Below are 18,633 nucleotides of genomic sequence, written 5' to 3'. Positions count from 1 at the left end.
AACATGCACTATTTGCAATATTGAACAAGCCTAAGTCCACACTAACAACGCAGAGGGCGTCAGGTTATGAGATAATATTATCTAGAGCTGAACTATCAATTGTTAGATGCAGCACGGTCAACCCTGCAAGGTTTATAGCAGAAGCAATTGAGGAAGGAGACTATGCACACGATTGTACAAAGACTACTGAAATGTATTCATGTACTAGAAGGGTTGAAGAGAACGCACTAGACGGAGGTGAGCTCTTGTTCATTGATGGGTCATCAACAATTGACCAAAGTGACGGGATTAGGAGAACTGGGGCAGCAGTGGTAAAAATGACAGAGGTACCGGTGTGTGTGGCGATGAAATGCGTACAATTACCACAGCATTACTCTGCCCAAGCAGCGGAATTAGTTGCACTGATCTTGGCGTTGAAGGAAAGCTTTGACAAACGAGTGACCATATATTCCGACAGTGCATATGTCAGATCTACTGTCCACTCAGGGTTGTCCAAGTGGAGGAGAAGAGGGTTTAGGAGAGCTGACGGCACCCCAGTGCAGCATGCCCTCTTATTGGCTGAACTAATTGAAGTAATAAATGACCCCCAAGAATTAGCCTTGGTCAAATGCACCGCACACACTAATGGAGAAGACCATATTTCAAAAGGGAATGCAGCAGCAGACGCACACGCGAAGTATGCTGCATATTTTGGCGAGATATGGAACCCCCCAGAGTCAGAGAGAGGGAGAGGGAGGGGAATAGCTAAGGAGATGTTAATAAGAGAAGGGTACACCCATCTCCCAGCCACACAGATAATGGAGTTACAAGTGGCTGCACCAATGGCAGAAAAAGAAATATGGGTAAAAAGAGGATGTACAATGTCGCCAACTGACGCACTATGGCGCCAGGGTAGCACTGGAAAGATGGTAATGCCACTGGCACTATTGAACACCGCCCTGAGCCAACTACACCACCCAGCCCACACAGGCAAGGAAGTCATTGCAGCACGAATTAGGGAAGATTGGTTCTGCCCCGAGTTAAATTCCCATGTGTCAAATTTTATCAGCAATTGTCTCACATGTCAGCAGTTCACGGCCGGTCACACGCTGAAGGTGATAAAAGGTACTATACCCCGGCCAGAGGGACCCTTCCAACACATCCACATTGACTATGTTGATATGATCAACGTATGTCAAGGAAATAGGTATATGATTGTAGTTGTGTGCCCATTCTGGAGGTGGATTGAGGCAGGGCCCTGCTCACACCCAGATGCATTCCGAGCAGCTAAATTCCTAGTGAGGGAGGTCTTCCCCAGGTGGGGAGTGTGCGAAATACTGCGGTCAGACAATGGGCCGCATTTCGCCAATGAAATGTTCCAGCATATCACATCCTTACTGAACATCAAGCATAAATTTGCATGTGCATATCACCCGCAGGCCAACGGTATATGCGAACGCCTGAATGGCCTATTAAAAGAGGCAATTGCAAAAATACAGCAAACAACAAAGAAGAGTTGGCTGTATTGCCTTCCGCTAGCCCTATTTGAGCTAAGGAATAGACCAGGCTCCGACCACCACCTCACCCCTCACGAGGTGGTGACCGGACGCCAAATGCGCCTTCCTCTGACGCCAACATCAAGAGCATTCACCGACCATGAGAGTACTGCAACTGTCCTTGGTGATGAAATGTACCAATATGTGTCTTCTTTGATTACTAGTGTAGTGTTTGTGTCTCAACAGCTCGAGCGCACGCGGGGCGGGTCTAAGAGTGATCAACAAGAAGACACGGATGAAGAGTTGGAAAAGGGAAAACTGTGCAAAATTGCCAAAGGTGACCACGTACTACTCCGCAATTTCAACAGAAAGTGGAACAGCCCACGCTTCACTGGCCCCCACCTGGTAGAGGAAGTATCAACGAGAGCAGTAAAGCTACAGGACAAACGTGCCTGGAATCACCTACACGACGTAAAGATCTGCAAACTCCAGACCCGCCCTAGCGTCACCGACAGGGCCATTGGAAGAACAGCAACAGCGTCGCCAAAGGAGGAAGGGACTTCTACCGCAACTAACGGCCAAAGTGTCCCCATACCCTGCCACCCCCCTGATTCCCCAGAGACAACTACTGAAACAGAAAGGGGTAATTACCATACCGCCCACCCCATGGTCACACGATCAAAGAGTAAAGAAACCTCTACCAGTTGAGCCCCAAACCCTCTGCCCATTGACCCCCTACCCACTGCAGTAATAACCCAACTGAAGGACATTGCTTTGCACATACACATGTAAACACTTGAATGTTCTCTCTTTTTTCTCTCGCACATGCAGGTACGGTGTATTATTGTACTGCTAAGAAAACAGATAACTAACAAAGTTCACTGCCCAGGAGTAGATGATACCCTCAGACAATAACTACCCTGAAGAATTATCGCACCAATTTGTCTATTACATAAAAAGGCCAAAGTACCTGAAAAGGAGGAGGGTACGTGTCTACTACACAGCACTTCTCTTGGCCATAGAACAATCAATGCCCCACCTCCACCCATACTTGCCTGTCCTAAGAGATAGATTGCTTAGATTGGCGTGGGAACAGCTCTTCGCCTGGGCACTGAACGACTACTTGATAGGGAGAGCTTGAAAACAACAACTAACACTAATAACAAGCATATTGAGAATTTTCAGGCGGGCAACTTTAACGTCGCAAGAATTAGCTGCTGGACTGCAGCAAGGTAAGAGCAAAATGCCGGTGAGACTAGCCTCTGTAATAAAGATGATAGGGATTTTGATGATCACCGGGTTTGTGGCTGCCTCTGTATGGCGGAACAGTTATGCTATCAATATTTTTGCTGTACCCAAACCTAATATACCCCCACCCCCAGCTGCAACAGGTGTTACGTCAGGTGGTACTAGCAAAATTCCACACAAGGGAAATAGAGTTAAACGCAGCACATACTCAGACAATAAAGATATTGACAACTACATACAAAATTCAGCACACGTCTCAAACAACATGTGGTACCAACACATGACTCAAATAGGTAAACAAACAACAGAAGACAGCTGCTACGTCTGCTCATTGATCCCATACGCCATGAGTGCTTCCCGAACTTTCGTTGCCACGGAAATAGATGAAAAAACAGCACAGTGTATAATATACCTGGCACTGTTCCAAACGAAAGGGAGATTTCAAGGGAACACGGTGCACCTGGTATGGAAATCACGAGACACATACCCGTACGAAAATAACTTCCTTAAGAGTTATTTGAGTTACCACAAGGCCAGTTTACATGCTGAAGCATTCAGATACATAACAAATGGCCCTGAAAAAGGAGAAACAAAGAAAGTTACACTACAGTACCTACCATGTGATTGGTACGCCACTGAAGTTCCTGGTAAACAAGGATGTTGGGAAAGACCACTGATAATAATAAGAGGGAAGGTGTACCTGGGTGACAAATGGGACACAGGAGTGGTTGGCAGCAACATGGTAATGAGAGAAGACACTACAACTATTGCTGAACACAACAACAGATGTTGGATGACTTGGGTCAAGTACGTACCCATGCTAACGTGGATAGAGAAGGATGAAGACCCAATAACAATACTGCCGATGACTGCACCTAAGGTATGCTACCAACACAAAGGAGAAGTGGACGTAGGATACAACACCAACTGTGCAAGCGTGACAGAGCTACCTGAGGGGGGAGCAGGAACAGCAGTAGTAATGGACCATTACTGGGCCTGTGGAAACAAGGCATACCACACACTGCCCCCTCTGTGGAATGGTGTATGCACAATAGTACACGTTAATGTACCATCACTAGTGGTGCCCCAGAAACATGTGAATGTGGCGAACTTCCCCAAAATGGATGAAGGAAACAAGAGGAAGAAGAGATCTGCACAGCTTCAGAAGGGGCCAGAGAACCGAAACAACGGCAACAACACTGTCCTGAATAGAAAGAAAAGACAAGGAGAACCTCTGACAGGAAATTACCTGTGGGGAAGGTCGGAAACAGCACTCACTTCAATTCCGCCAGAACACAGACTATTCAGCAGAGCAGCAATGTTCTTCTCCTCAATAATACATCCGGGACTACAGGCTTACGCAAACGCAAAATGGCTCCAGATAACTAGATGGGAATTAATGATGACAATTAACTCTACAGTAAATGGATTCAACGCAATAAAAGAGGAACTGCGAGCAGTGAGGATGGTAGCACTACAGAACAGATATGTACTGGACCTCCTCACAGCAATGGAAGGAGGAGTTTGCGCAAAGATAGGACAATCATGCTGCACATTCATTCCTGCTAACGATGCTGACAATGGTACACTGACAGAAGCGGTATCACAATTGGCCCAGATGCACTCCAAAATGATGGATGAAAGTAAAGGTGTGAAAAAGGATGAGAGCTGGTTTTCGACGCTATGGTCATGGATGCCATCTTGGCTGTCAGATGGACTGAAGATTATAGTTGGATGCATTATTTTGGCTGGAGCTGCACTTATCATAATAAGATTTTGGAAGGCCCGGAAGGCACGCACCACAGACGAGATGATCGAAATGGTCGGTATGCACCCCTTGATGCCAGCAGATGACGGCCAACACACAGGCACAATAATAAAAGAGAGAGAGAGGTTGCGCAAACAGATCATCACCAACCACCTGGACCCACCATCTGTGAAGCTCGAAAACCCAAGAAACCCAAGGAGCTACATAGGGAAATGGGTATACTGCACACCTGGAGGGACCTGTGTATATATGTACTGGTCATTTGAAGACCATGTTAACCACTATGGGCATTTGGGAGGAGTAACTAAAATATGGAGAGTGAGAGGAGATAAGGAAAAGGATATGTTTGTGGTCGACAAGTCGACCAGAGGGGGGACTGAAGTGGGAAAAGTGAACAAAAGGCTCCCACCAATCTCCTCTCAACCCTGGCCTAGAGGATCACGGCCCAGACACCTGCCACGAGAGGAGTTTGCCCATCTACCAGACGACCAAATACCCTGGTACAAGAACATAAGGATGTGCCCACTCGCGTTGCCCACCCGCCTGCCCACCAGCCTGCCCTGCACATGCCGACACCTGCGGCATGGATGGACTCGACTGAACCATCCAGCACCAAATCAACACATCGTTAGAGATGCCATGACGACCTAGCCAACGGTCAGCACACCCGTGCAAACATACACACCGGACACTCCCACACCAATCCACACGAAGAACATACTCAGTGCTATGACGTAGGCGACGGACACACCCACGGACGTGCATCTTTATTATTTTCCACATAGGCTTTTCAAAATGCAGAAACGCAAGACGCACAATGAACTCATCTAAAAAGGCTTGCTCACGCTTCTCCTAAACCCATGTATCATAATGAGAAATATAACGAAGACACGATACTGGGGATAGAGCAATATGATACCATAACCTAAAGCGCTCTGTATCAAACGGTTCCACCTATGCACCAGGCCCAAGTAAGCCGCAAGCAAAAGCTTCCATGAACATTGAATGAGCAAGAGTTCGGTTGCTGACCCTGCAGAATGAGCCCAGCGAAAGCAGACAGTCAAGGGCACAACGTTGCAAACTCTCATACCGCAAGCCGACGCCAAGGTCACACCTGCAAGATAAGCCAGGCACACAGTGAGAAATGCAATATTAATTGTGCAGAATTCTGCCTCAACCACGGTCCCACCTCACGTGACCAAGCCAAACCTGATAGGATGCCAAGCCCAGGAGGAAGAAGGCGCCTGGATCCCCCATCTCGAGACACAGGCAGATACAATTAAGCGACTCAATGGACATCTGCAGCGGTGGGAGTAGTCGGCCTTCCTGCTTATGAATAAATCCTCACATTGTCTGCACATACCCATATTGAAACATTGTTGCAAGTGACAGGTGCACCGCAAGCTGGGAACAGCGAAGGTCCCAGACTGGGGGGCTCGCGGGTGAACCAATCAGAACATGGGGCCCTTATCACTGACGCCATTAACATTGACCAATCCTCAGGGGTCTTCATGTAACAATTTTTATGTATCAAACTGAAGGGACAACCCAAGTATACCACCTGACTGACCCTTAACCAATAACAACGTTCTCTATACGTATGCTATACTAACCCTACCACTCGGGGGACCAATCCAGAGTGGCGATAGGTTTTTTGCTAACTTTCTCAGGTGACATGCAAATGCTGACTGCTAGCACTGCCTTTAAGGACACATGCTGGGTTGGCATCACACAATGAAACAGAGGCTATTAAAAGTGCTTCCACTGCCCTCGAACAAAAAAAGCATACCCTGCCTTTCATTCAAACTCTGCTTGCCGTTCCTGCTCACAAACACAGACGAGTGTACCCTTGTTTCTTCTCGAGCCAAGACCGGCTATGCAAAGTGCAACAGAACACACTCATACACAATTCTATTGTATGCCATGTGGCCAGTGACTTTCACCCCCCATAACTTGCAATATAAATAAAGGACAACACGAAACCCTGAGTGAATGAGACGGTGGGCACACTCATGTATCACGCATTGCACTCTCTAGCTGCTGCCCCCCACTGCAGACCCACACATACACTGCCCCTTCCAAGGATCTACTATACAAAAACTGTCCATCAGCCCGGCTACCACAACACACCCGTGCACACTCCCAGAGTATGATTTACAAACAGGTGGATTGCGCCATTGTAAAATGCTTTTCTAAATCAGGCCCTCAGTGTTCCACATACACCGGCAGTCGTGCACCCGCAACACGCATTCACATGCACACTTGGTTTGCTTTCAATGCAAGCAATTGTTGCACGTTCTGTGCCACCACACACACTCGGCACTGTACCTCTGCGTCCCCACAGCCGTTAATTATCCGTCAGGCTGATGTGTGTACAAGTCCCAGTCGCTGAGCACTTCCCGTCTATATATGCACATAAGTCACAAGTAATAACTCTCCCCGAACGCTTCCGATTTTAGCCCCATTCAGCTTGATTTCTCATGTGCACCGGCCCCACCCGTCGGTTCCTTGCTCGGCGAGGAGGATGTCCCTTCTCCCTGCTCAGTCAGGTGTTCCCAGGAATGTGTTCATGAGTATTTGACAAATTGATCCCCGGTAATCCCCCAGCGGTAATAGGGCCAGCAGTAGGGGACGGACCGCGGCCGCATCGCTGTCTGGTAATGTTAGGCAGAATCCTATGCAGTACCCTTTGGGAACACCACACACAATTAAGACTACAAGTGTAAGTACAATTTCACCTTTGGTACAAGCCTGTACTACACAGTAAAGTGGTAGCAATGGCTGAGCAGCCAGACTTTCTCAAGTGTAAAGTGAGCAGTACAAGAAGTTACACAAAGGACAGCAATTACTATGGTTCTAACAAACACTGATTCAAGGTTTCTGAGTAAAAGAATATACATTTATTTACACCATCACTTATAAAACAGTTCACTATCATAAAGCAGCAGAAAAGCACAGTCTTAATATACTTCACAACACCCAATCAATTCTGGACACGTTAAGTTCAAAATGAAGTGTGAGCAAAATGGCACTCCAGCAATTTAAAAGGGGGGAAAGGACAAGGTTATCAAAAATCAACAGCACCAACAAGTCATAGGCAGGGCAATCTAGAAAAGGCTACTACAACCAGGATTCAAGTCAACAGGTCTAGGCCAATGTTAATGGATCAGAGTATTTGCAGAGGACCATACAGTTCAAAGTAGTTTGCGGTTAAGTCTTTGCCAAGAGTTCAAAACGAAGTTGGTCAGAGGAAAAATTATTCAAAGGAGAGGAGAAGGACAAGCCTTCGGAGAGGCGAAACATTTCACACACTTTCACCACGGTCGGAGGGAACGAACGACCAAATTTACTTAAAAGAAGAAGAATGCTGTAGCTGAGGCAGTTGTTCCTGGCAGTTCCTGCAAGCTCACGGTTCCTGAAGCTTCAGTTGTGGTGACAAGGAGGACGCCGGCTGGAGGGTCCTGCACTGCCCAGGGAAGAAGCCAGCAGCAGAGCAAAACATTGAATAAAAGGTGCGCTCCTTAAAACCCAAACTGGTTCTCTTCCCACTGGCTATCCGATCTACTGCAGCGATGCACAACAAATTCGACCAGGATGAGGACCGGTGTCTGGCATTGGGCGAGCTGGTTGTTCCCAACAGGCTCAAGGGAAGAAGATTCCTTGCGGATCTCCTCTGTCGAAGTTTCAGGCGATTCGGACCTGCAACAGGGCTTCACTGGGTGTCCAGTAGTTGCAACAGTCGTCTTACTTCATCTCCTCGTTGGTTCTCTCGTTCCAGTGGCGACTCTGCATTACAGTCCCAGAGACTGGCTTTTTATGCACCAAATCCCCCATTCACACAGCCTGGCTGTCAATCACACAGCAGGGTGGCTGTCCTAGTCAATCAAACTAGAGTGTGACTTGGGTCTCCAAGGAGACCCTGTGCAGGGGGCCTCAAATCCCTCCCTCACATCCTGCTCACCCAGACACACAGGCACCTAAGGAGGGCTTCTGTGCAGAAGCCCGCCAAAGGGCGGCGAAGAAAGGAACCAAACCTGGTTTGGTGCGCAGAGTAAAACACTAGAAAGACTGTTACAAAAAGACATGATGAAACAACTCGACCAGAACCAAGTTAAAATAAGTGGATTACCAGGTTTGAGTTGAGGCTATAGCCTCTAACGGTACCGAGGCTATTTTCATAGTCCACGGTAGAATAAAAATGGTAGATACCACTGCCAACAGCCAAATCTTAGAGAAAGGGGAACATACTAATGTTCCATGAGAATCAGACGAAATGGGATAACTATTAACCCCTCCAGTACTCTATTGGAAGATAGTTTGTACTGGGTCTGTACATTTAAAAGACTAGTAAAGTCAATGGCAACTTTACATGTTCTGGGAGACAGTAGTCAGTCCCAGAAAATGGAGTTTAAAGTGGGAAGTCTGAAAAGACAACCCTGTGTCACTGCACTGAAGGTGCTGTGTGACAAACAGTAAAAAGATGATGTCTATGGAGTAAGTGAGACTCCATAGCACATGAGCAGAAAAATGAACAAGAGACAGCAAAACACATGTAAGAGTGGGATAAAATGATCACACTCTTACCAGGTGAAAAAATTAAACCCTAGAAATCCAGTAAAGCTGCTGAGGGACTCAATAGCTAAGGGAAATTAGCCATTCTGAAGAATTCTCTCTAAAAGGTAGTAAGGATTTCTGCAAAACACAAATTAACTGAGCTGAGACACCAACACCGGGCTGCGGAGCAGGGCTGTGTGCCCACAGGGCTGAATGGAGCAGGAAGAGACTTTGTTGCGGCTGTCACTTTTACACTATGTATTTATGATCTGCGGGCCCCACCTGTGTGGACTGGGGTGCAAAGAGGGGCACTTCACTATTTCCTGTGCACCCTGCTCTGGGCCGACAGACTCTAGAACCTTATACATCTTCCTGACATGGCAGCAATGCTACCAACCCAGGCCGGCTCGCAAAACGTGCATGTGGAATGCAACAGTCCATAAGCCTGTCAAATAGATCATGGTGTTAAGCGCTCACATTAGCCATATGTATTCCACCCACAGGATGCACTCTCCAATTCCCACAGGTTACACGTAGCCCCCACCATTCCAAAGGGAATACATAGAGTGCCCTTAATTTGGGTAGCAACTCCATATAGCACAGTGCCTAGAAGTGGGTGAAATTCGATATAACGCTCTATAAAAACGTGACCCATTTATAACACTGTAGGATCACTGCAGGACCACATTACATATTTCGTTATGGTTCATTGTTTTACAGTGAGTCCCACATTAATTATCACTTGGAATCGGTGGAGAATCATTTTCTCCCACTCCAGGGGCTTAATTCACAGAACGTTTTCTAATGGGGGTTTGCCATTATAAAACGCTTCTGTGACTTTGGCCTTTAATATGGCTCTATGCTTCCCTATGTATAGAGCTATGTACTGTTCAAATAACAGTGTTCAGGCTGGCACGGGCCCTGTTGCCTTTCTAAGGCGAAATCCCACTATTCCTTTCAGTATAAAGTCAAAGATTCTCCTTAATTATTTTCAATTTCGAAGGCATACAGTAACCGTTTATTTTTAATGTATATTTATTTATTTATTTATTCGTGCATTTATTTTAAAAACATACATGAAATAGAAAAATCTAGAACCAATCCTGGTCTACGAATGAAAATCATACAATCTCTTTATGTTATTGCAGTTCATGCAGGCACGTGCAGACTATCGGTATACTGGTGACTGGTGCAGCCATTTTGGGGAGCACTCCCTCCTCTGCCTGGGCTGCCTGTTTGGCTGCATGGCATGGCTTTTTTGGGTGCTTAGAATTACAGAGCAGTTGGGAACGTGGCTAATCCTTTAGTCCTCCAAGTTCATGACAACTGTAGAACTCTACCTTGTTCTTGCACACATGAGAACTGCTTGTAAATCACTAGAACACCGTTGGGCTTCCCCAAAAGACCCAAAGTAAAGGCGGCTGTTAGTCGAGAAACAATTCCCAATTGTATCGATATTAATTGCCACGGATGAAACCATGTCCTGCCCAGCCGCGCTCCTGCCCCCGTCTCCCTGAAGGGGTCCCCGCAAAGTGCCGCCCTGCACAGGCGACGACTAAAGGAGATAATTAAAAAATATTTGCGTTAATTACAATAAAAGAGAAAAGGGGCCAGATTACAGAAACTCTGCACTGGTGCAAGTATAAAGTTTGCACGGTATTAGCACTAGGGCAAAGCTTGCCCTGGTGCAAAAATGCAGTGAAAATGCATCTTTTTTGGCACTAGGGCAATTTCTGCCCTGGTGCTTTTAATATGCCAAACTGCACTTGTCGAGGTGCAGTGTTTTTTTTTAATGTGTCCCAGTGTTTTTAAAATTAAGGCAAACTTTTCCCTACTGCTATTACTGTGCAAACCTTGCACTTGCACTGGTGCAAGGTTTCTGTGATCTGGCTCCAGAAGCGCGCCTTTTTGTGAGCGGGAAACAGCAGTTGCCACATAAAGGTGGCGAGGCCGTGGGCGTGGTGGCTGCGTGCATGAATAGTTATGATTACCTTTTCAGGGCCGTGGGCCTTGTGATCAGGGAATAAATGAGCTCCGAGGGGCTGAACTGCTTTTCTTTTTCATAATTTTCTTCTGTTTTCTTTTCTTCTTTTCTCTTGTTTTATACAGTGATGATATATGTAATTTAATACAAACTGCTATTTTAATTTTGTGAAAAGTCGAGTTCTTTGACTAAAACACAATAAATACATTAAAAAAGCAAAGCCCCCAAGGTGTTCCCCCCAGATTTTATGGGTCTCCTACGCCCCTGCTTTCAGGTGTACCTTCCTGTCGGCTTGTGAGACTAACTGTCCAATGTAGAGAACCTCTTTCTGGCTGTAGTGTAATTTTGCTTTGACCTTGTATCCCTTCTCTGCCAATACTATCATTGACTGTATTGAGTATTTTCGACACTGCTCCTCTGTCCTGCTACACACTAGAATATTGTCAACTTATTGGATCACTGTGCTGTCTAGATGTACATTCCCAAGGTCATTTGGCGGACCCTATTCAATATGGAAGGAGATGTGCAATACCATTGTGGTAGCCTTGTATGTTACCACTTTTTGTTTCTATATAGAAACAAGGTCCAATTTTGTGATTCCTCATGAAGGGGAATCGAGAAGAACACATTCTTCAAGTCTATCACTGTGAAATGTGTGGCTTCTGGTGGGATGCTACATAATATTGTCACTGGATTAGGTACTAAGGGAAACTATGCTTCAACAATATTGTTCAGAAGGCGCAAATCCTGTATAAAATACCACAACCCTCCTGTTTCCTTCTTCACTGGGTACACAGTTGTGTTACATTGAGACTCTGATGGTACTATGTTTCCCTGTTGCACTAGTGCAGAGATCTTCTCAAAAGTGCCTTTGTCTGCCTCCTTAGTTAGGGGTTATTGTTTTGCCCTTGATAGGATTGCCCCTGGCTTCAGTTTTATTTTGACTGCTCCTATCCCTTTCAACAAGCCAATGTCATACGGGCTATTGGTCCATACTATTATTGGTACATGTGCCAGATAATCCTCAGGAAATTGTATCTATTTCAGCAGGGCCATCTTCTGTGGGACTTCTCTGTATGTTATTCTCACCCAGTAAGTAATGCTCATAAAAAAGGTCTCAATATCTGAATAGTCATCTCTAAACAGTTCTTCATCTGTCAAGTCAGTCAGTCTGCATGCTTCTCCTACTGCAATTAATGCTCTCTAATCTCTCCCCGTATCATCAATCCTATGAATCACTACTCTACTTACTATAACTGTTTCCAATTCTAATGGGAATACATGCCTTCCTCCTCATCCAGGGGAATTTCTGGCCTGAATAAAACCTTGTTTGGTAACCAAAGTAGTCTACCCTATATCTGTGGAAGCTTTTCTAGCAATATAGCCACCCCATACTGAAATATCTCAGGCTCTAGGGGCACCCCCTCTGTATGGTCTGGCAGCAGAATGCTTGAATACATTCTAGTGCATTCATGTAGTGGATCTCTGGAGTAGAGCACACTATCCCCTGATCAGTGAAAAAGATGGTCATGTTGAGCTTACTCATCTTGTCTCTTCCCATTATGTTAACTGGTTTCTGGTGGGAATATAACAGTGGCATGGTAAGATCATCATCTCCGACTGAGATTGGCAATTTGTCAATAAACAGAACCACATCTGTAGCCCCATAAAAGCCTTGAGCATTCATGTTAATGCCTGACATGGGGTATCTCCTCTCCCTAACACAGGACCTGGTGGCTCCCGTATCTTTGAGAAAGGAGGAAGTCTTGTCATCAATGGTTACCCCCACTCATGGTTCCTCATTCAGGTGGGCGTAACAGATAGGATTGAAAACATCAAGTCAGTCTGTGGGCTGTCCTATTGTGGATATGAGCTCATCCCTGTACCTGTGAATGGATTCCCTCCCACTATAGCCACATTCCCTAGCCTGTAGTGGGAGTCTGTACTGCGATATCGAAATGTCTGGTGGCTACAGTGTTCTGCTGTGCCGGTGCTCGTGGTGCTGCCTACAGTTGCAGTTTGTATAGAGGTGCTTGCAGTATCTGCATCGTAGATTGTAGCGACTGTGCATGCTGTGCTGGTGCCATTTGTGGCACGTAAGGCAGTGGCTGCATTTGACCTTGAGCATAATAGTCAGATTGCTCTGTGGTGTATGCTGGTGGATGTGTTGTCCCCCCTCTTGGGTCTTGCCAGTTCTGTTGCATCCCTCCCCCTCCCCTACATACTCTGGCTATGTGGCCCATCTTCCCGCATGACCAACATTGAAACAGTCATCCCGAGTGCTGGGGATGTCCCCTGCTGAACCCTTCCCATCCTTGGGGTGTGTAGTGTCCCGCGCCTGCCTCTTCTTCCCTGTGTCCAATAGTTTGCAACACTTCCCCCTGCCATTTGCTGCTGGTACTGTGCATTCTGTGTGGCCCCTTCCTCTCCGCTTGTCAGCATTGCCCCTTCCAATGCATATTTCAAGAATTTTTTCTGAACTAACTTTGCTTCTTTCTGCTTCCTTTCCTCGCATTTCTTTCTCACGTTTTCTTGCATTAACCTGAAATAATGCACTATGGTCAATGGAATTTCTGACCATGGCTTCACCTCCATCCCCACTAATTTCTTCAATTGCTTCTGTACTTGCTCTTATAGTACCTGACTGAGTATGTGGTAAAACAAACCCACGGTTTTGTCCCACAGTTCATGAGTCACAAGACGTCAGCGTTCTTGGATCTTTTGAATATATTGAATTGGGTGTTCGTCCTCAAGCATTTTGCATGTGATAATTGCGCTTATGTCAGATTTGTCTGAGTATTGTACTCTCAGGGGCTGCCATACGGCTGCCCTACAGTTGTTGAAAGGTGTTCCATCGTGTGCCATGTTTTGTGCTGTCTTTCCAAGATACCCTGCTTGCTTCCAAACATCATCAGTTCTCTCTCTAAGAATGGCAGAGAACAAGCTTGTCATGTTGCCCACTGCTAATGTCATCCCTGTTATCAAGCTTTCTAACTAAAATCAATTTTCCCATCCCTGAAGTCAGCGATGGCAGTTTTCATCTAAAGTTATCCTTATCCATTTGTTGCCATGGTATATATTGTGGTCATCCTCCACCCTTTTCTAATGCGGAAATTGTCAGCCCCATACTCTTCTCGGCTTCCTTATGTCTTTCGTTACTGTAAATGCTCCCATCATGGTAGCTTTCTTTCGCCCTTGTAATGCCCTCAGACAGGGTCACCTCGTCCACACTATGCGATCTGCCGTCTGAGTGCTTGGTGCGCCGTTCAGGGTCCAGCTTCTCTATTTCCATTTCCTCCTCTTTGGCCCATTGTGTCTCCCGTTCTGGGCTCCCTCTCTCAGAGAGTGGCGCAAACTCCTTTTCCCTTCTTCTCCTTTGCTGTCCCCTTGTTCCTCATATGACCCCATTGTCCCTACACTATCTTACTTTCTCCATTCCCTTTGTCCTCAAAGTTCAGTTGTTTCTGTATATTTACTCTTTGGGGTGCCCTCATCGCTCTACCCCGTGAGTCACTTCCCTCTCTGCGGGGATCCCGCTGTGCTTCTGCTTGCCTTAAGGGCCACAGCATCATCCCTCCTACTTCGTTATAATGTCCCAATCCTCCTTCGTATTCCCGCTTGCCTGTCTACCCTCATTATCTCTTCCACTTCCTTAAGGCTTCTCTGTTTCTCAACTTTGCTCGTTATTCCTTTCCTCCTAATCTCTGCGCTGTTGTTGTTTGATAATTCTCTCAATCTCCAATTTCCTCTTCTCCTGCCTTAATTTTGCCTGTCTCTTTTTCATCTTTAGCCTTTCTTGTTTCTCTCTCCTCTGCTTCCTTCTGGTTTCTCTTCCTTTCCTTCCCTTTCCCTTCTCCTTACTTTCTCTATTATTTCGGTATCCATAGAAAAAAAGGAATTAGAAAATAAATGGGGGTGGTATAAGGGTATAACTTGTGGTAGGAGGAAGTGGGTAGGAGGAGCAGGAGGTCTCCTCTTACATTATTAAAGAAAGAAAAGTGAAAAAAATCCAAAAGTCATTTTTGTTTTTGACCAAAATAAAACATGTCATTTCTACTTTATTTTTTCCAGTTATTTCACGGACATCCCATTTTTTCTACCCATTCTCTTTCCCCCACTTCTTTTCTCTTTCGTTAATCCTCTTCCTCCTTTTCTGTTCAGTTCTTAGCTTCCCCCTCTGGGTCTATGGGCTCCGCTGTACCGCTCCTGTCTCATTTAAGCAATATTTGTCCTCCCACTGACTCATTCGGTTGGACTGCCATCCTGGCATCCCCTTTTCATTGATGAGTCGCCTTCGCATCTCCCATCAACTTCGCCTGCAGCTCTTTCCTCTCATCAGTCATGGCCCCTACTTTCTGATTCATTGGGTTAGCTTTACTAAGTGTGTCTTCACTACTTTAGGCAGGAGGTGCATACACGGGATTAGTGTAACATGCCGCTGCTTGTAATTATTTCAAGGTTTAAAATCCCTGTCTTCCTGTCGGTGGGTAATTTGTCTGAGGGGAGGAGGAAGGGCCATGGGCGCTTTGCCCTTCACATCATGCTAGCTGAGCATCCACTCTCCCTTGGGTGGGTCCTCCTCCTTGTCCTCAAACATCTTCCATATCTCCAATATCCCTAATCTGGTGCTCAATTTCTTTCCTTTATACAGACATGCAAATATGTGCTCGTGTGTTGCAGCACAGATTTCGAAAAACTTCCCTATCGGGGCCATGGCCTCACCATTTTACCCTCTGTATCGCAAGTCAATTCCGTACTATACTTGCATATCTTGTCTGTATATCACGAAAGGCACAAATGTCTGAGCGGAGTATCCCCCATAATGGCACGTCACTTTCTGACTGCTGATACGTACTTGACCTTAAAAGCAGGCTTTTTGTGGGTTACAAACAATGCCAATCTTATTTTTACAGTTTGTGTCAACAATAAATCAATTCTTCCAAACTACAAAACTGTCTGATCTTTTCCACCAGCCTCTCCGGCTTCATCAACATCAACAAGGGCGCAGCCCACAAGCCGCCCACACTCTAACTTCGATCATTTAAGGCCAATCCAAACCCCCAAGGGCTCCCAGAGCCATAATGAATGGTACTACAATCTTTTTGTTTTCAACAACTTCAGCCTCTCAAGCTAGCCACGCCTTCACTCTTCACCCATCACCTTACAACGCTACAAAACAAAACCTTTTATCTTTTTCTACAACAACATCTGTGCCCCACTACTGGACGACAATTTTCCAGCCAATGTGCTATGTCCTATTCACAACCTCCTACTGACGTCATCAACTACTATGCATGCAAAACATATCAGTGTACTCTTAAACCAACACAATAATCAAAAATACCCTAATACAAATACCCCACAGGCCGTCTTCCTGCTTTTACTCACAGGGGATCATCTCTTAAAGTGCCCACTCAGGGGTGTGGCCCTTCTTCTACACTGTAGCATAGGGTAACCTTTTCATCTTTGTTTTTCATTCTTTTGATTTTTTTCTGTAATATTCAACAAGGTGCCACCTTCCATAAACTAAGCTAATGCCTAGAAACCGGGATCATCTTATCATCCGTAACCCAAGCTAACGCCTGGAAACGGGGATCATTTTGTCATTCATAACCTAAGCTAACGCCTGGAAGCAGGGATCATCCCATCATCTGTAACCTAAGCTAATGCCTAAGAACAACGATCATCTCATAAATAACAAGTCACAACACAATTCCCTGCCCAACCGTATTTGTCAGATTGCTGGACTCATACTTACACTCCATAGATTCTTCAAAGCCCTTGGACACAGTCACTCCCACAATCTGCCACTCTGCCTTCTGGTCTGCTTGGCGTTCCACGGGGAGCAGGCTGGAATTTCAACAAGAGGGCTCCTGGCTACCGTCTCCGTAGCTCATGCGTCCCTTCAGGCTTGCAGCAGGAAAAATCATTATGTTGACGGGAGCATTGACGAACCATCCGCTGCTACCATTTGAAGTGGAGGGGCAGGGAAAAGCCCCCAATATAATAACAAGAGGTCTGGTTTGGGTGAAATCCCCACGCCCAAGAAACGGAAAAGTCCAAAAATGTGACGAAACCAGATGTTTATTAAGAGATCTCTTAAACAGGGACAGATATGGACATCACAGGATTTCCAATGCTCTCTCACTGGTTACAGGCTTGTCAAGATCTTTTAACGGGTTGTGACATCAAAATGACACACTATACTACAAAAACGTAAGGTAAGCTGGGGCTCATTAGTGGGGCAAACTATCTGCTGGAGACCCACCTCATCATAAGTTTGCCGGTCCGATAGTAATGGCGCTGGTAAGCTACCGGTGCTGTTACTACTGGACCAGCAATCTACGAGTTCTGCTCGCCGGTGCCTTTTCGCCCGCCAGGTCTGACCTGGCAGGCATACTGGCACCCATGAGCAGAGTATGTCGGATGCACCGGCACCATTCACGAATGGTGCCGGTGCATCCAACCTACACATTCCCATTGAGCCCTGTAGGGCTCAATGGGACTGGGGAGTAATGAATACCAGCACCCAACAATGGGGATATACCGGGTCCGCCGGGGCTGGAATGCCCCAGAACATCCACATTGCTGAATGCCAGTAAAAAGACAACTCCAGCGGCAGCCGTGCCGATAATTACCTGCACGGCTACCGCCAACGTCATAATGAGGCACATACTATCTATATGGGGTTAGTGCTCTTATTGGATAAGCATAATCTGATGGCTCCACCTAGGACCACCTCCTAAATGTTGCAAGTTAAGGCATGTCAGGTTAGTGCATTATAATTGGTTAGTGCAACATAGAGTGAACTGGAGTGGAAGGTGAGTAGGGATTGGTGAGTGAGGGTCTTCTCAGCCTTGGTACCATGGACCAGCCCATGAGCAACAATTCAAGGTGGGGAGAACAGCCCCAATTCTGCTGTCTGTACCAATAAGGTAAAACAAAAGAGTTGATGGCTGGAAGGTTTAGAATAAATCTAGACCTCTGGCATTGCTCTGGGCAACCCTCCAGACCATCGTTCTTCGCCTGCCAAGCCATTACAAAAGGGGAAAAACCATATGCAAATCAGGCTTGGTCCCACCCCCAAAGGGGTAGTCCAGCCCGAACTGCTAGGTCACATCCCTTTTGCACGAGACCACAAGCATCCCCAGACATGTTTCAGCCTTGTTGGGCGTCATCAGTGAGGAGTAGCTTGGGTCTCTAGGCCCAGCAGGCAAGGGACCCACGTCTGGGCATACCCTTCCCACTCGGGGTGACAATAGCAAAACAAAAGAGTTGATGGCTGGAAGGTTTAGAATAAATCTTGACCTCTGGCATTGCTCTGGGCAACCCTCCAGACCATCGTTCTTCGCCTGCCAAGCCATTACAAAAGGGGAAAAACCATATGCAAATCAGGCTTGGTCCCACCCCCAAAGGGGTAGTCCAGCCCGAACTGCTAGGTCACATCCCTTTTGCACGAGACCACAAGCATCCCCAGACATGTTTCAGCCTTGTTGGGCGTCATCAGTGAGGAGTAGCTTGGGTCTCTAGGCCCAGCAGGCAAGGGACCCACGTCTGGGCATACCCTTCCCACTCGGGGTGACAATAGCAAAACAAAAGAGTTG

The sequence above is a fragment of the Ambystoma mexicanum genome, chromosome 5p, assembly GCF_040938575.1.
Source record: "Ambystoma mexicanum isolate Mex_15411 chromosome 5p, UKY_AmexF1_1, whole genome shotgun sequence".
Taxonomy (NCBI): Eukaryota; Metazoa; Chordata; class Amphibia; order Caudata; family Ambystomatidae; genus Ambystoma; species Ambystoma mexicanum.
This window is presented reverse-complemented; position numbering follows the sequence as displayed.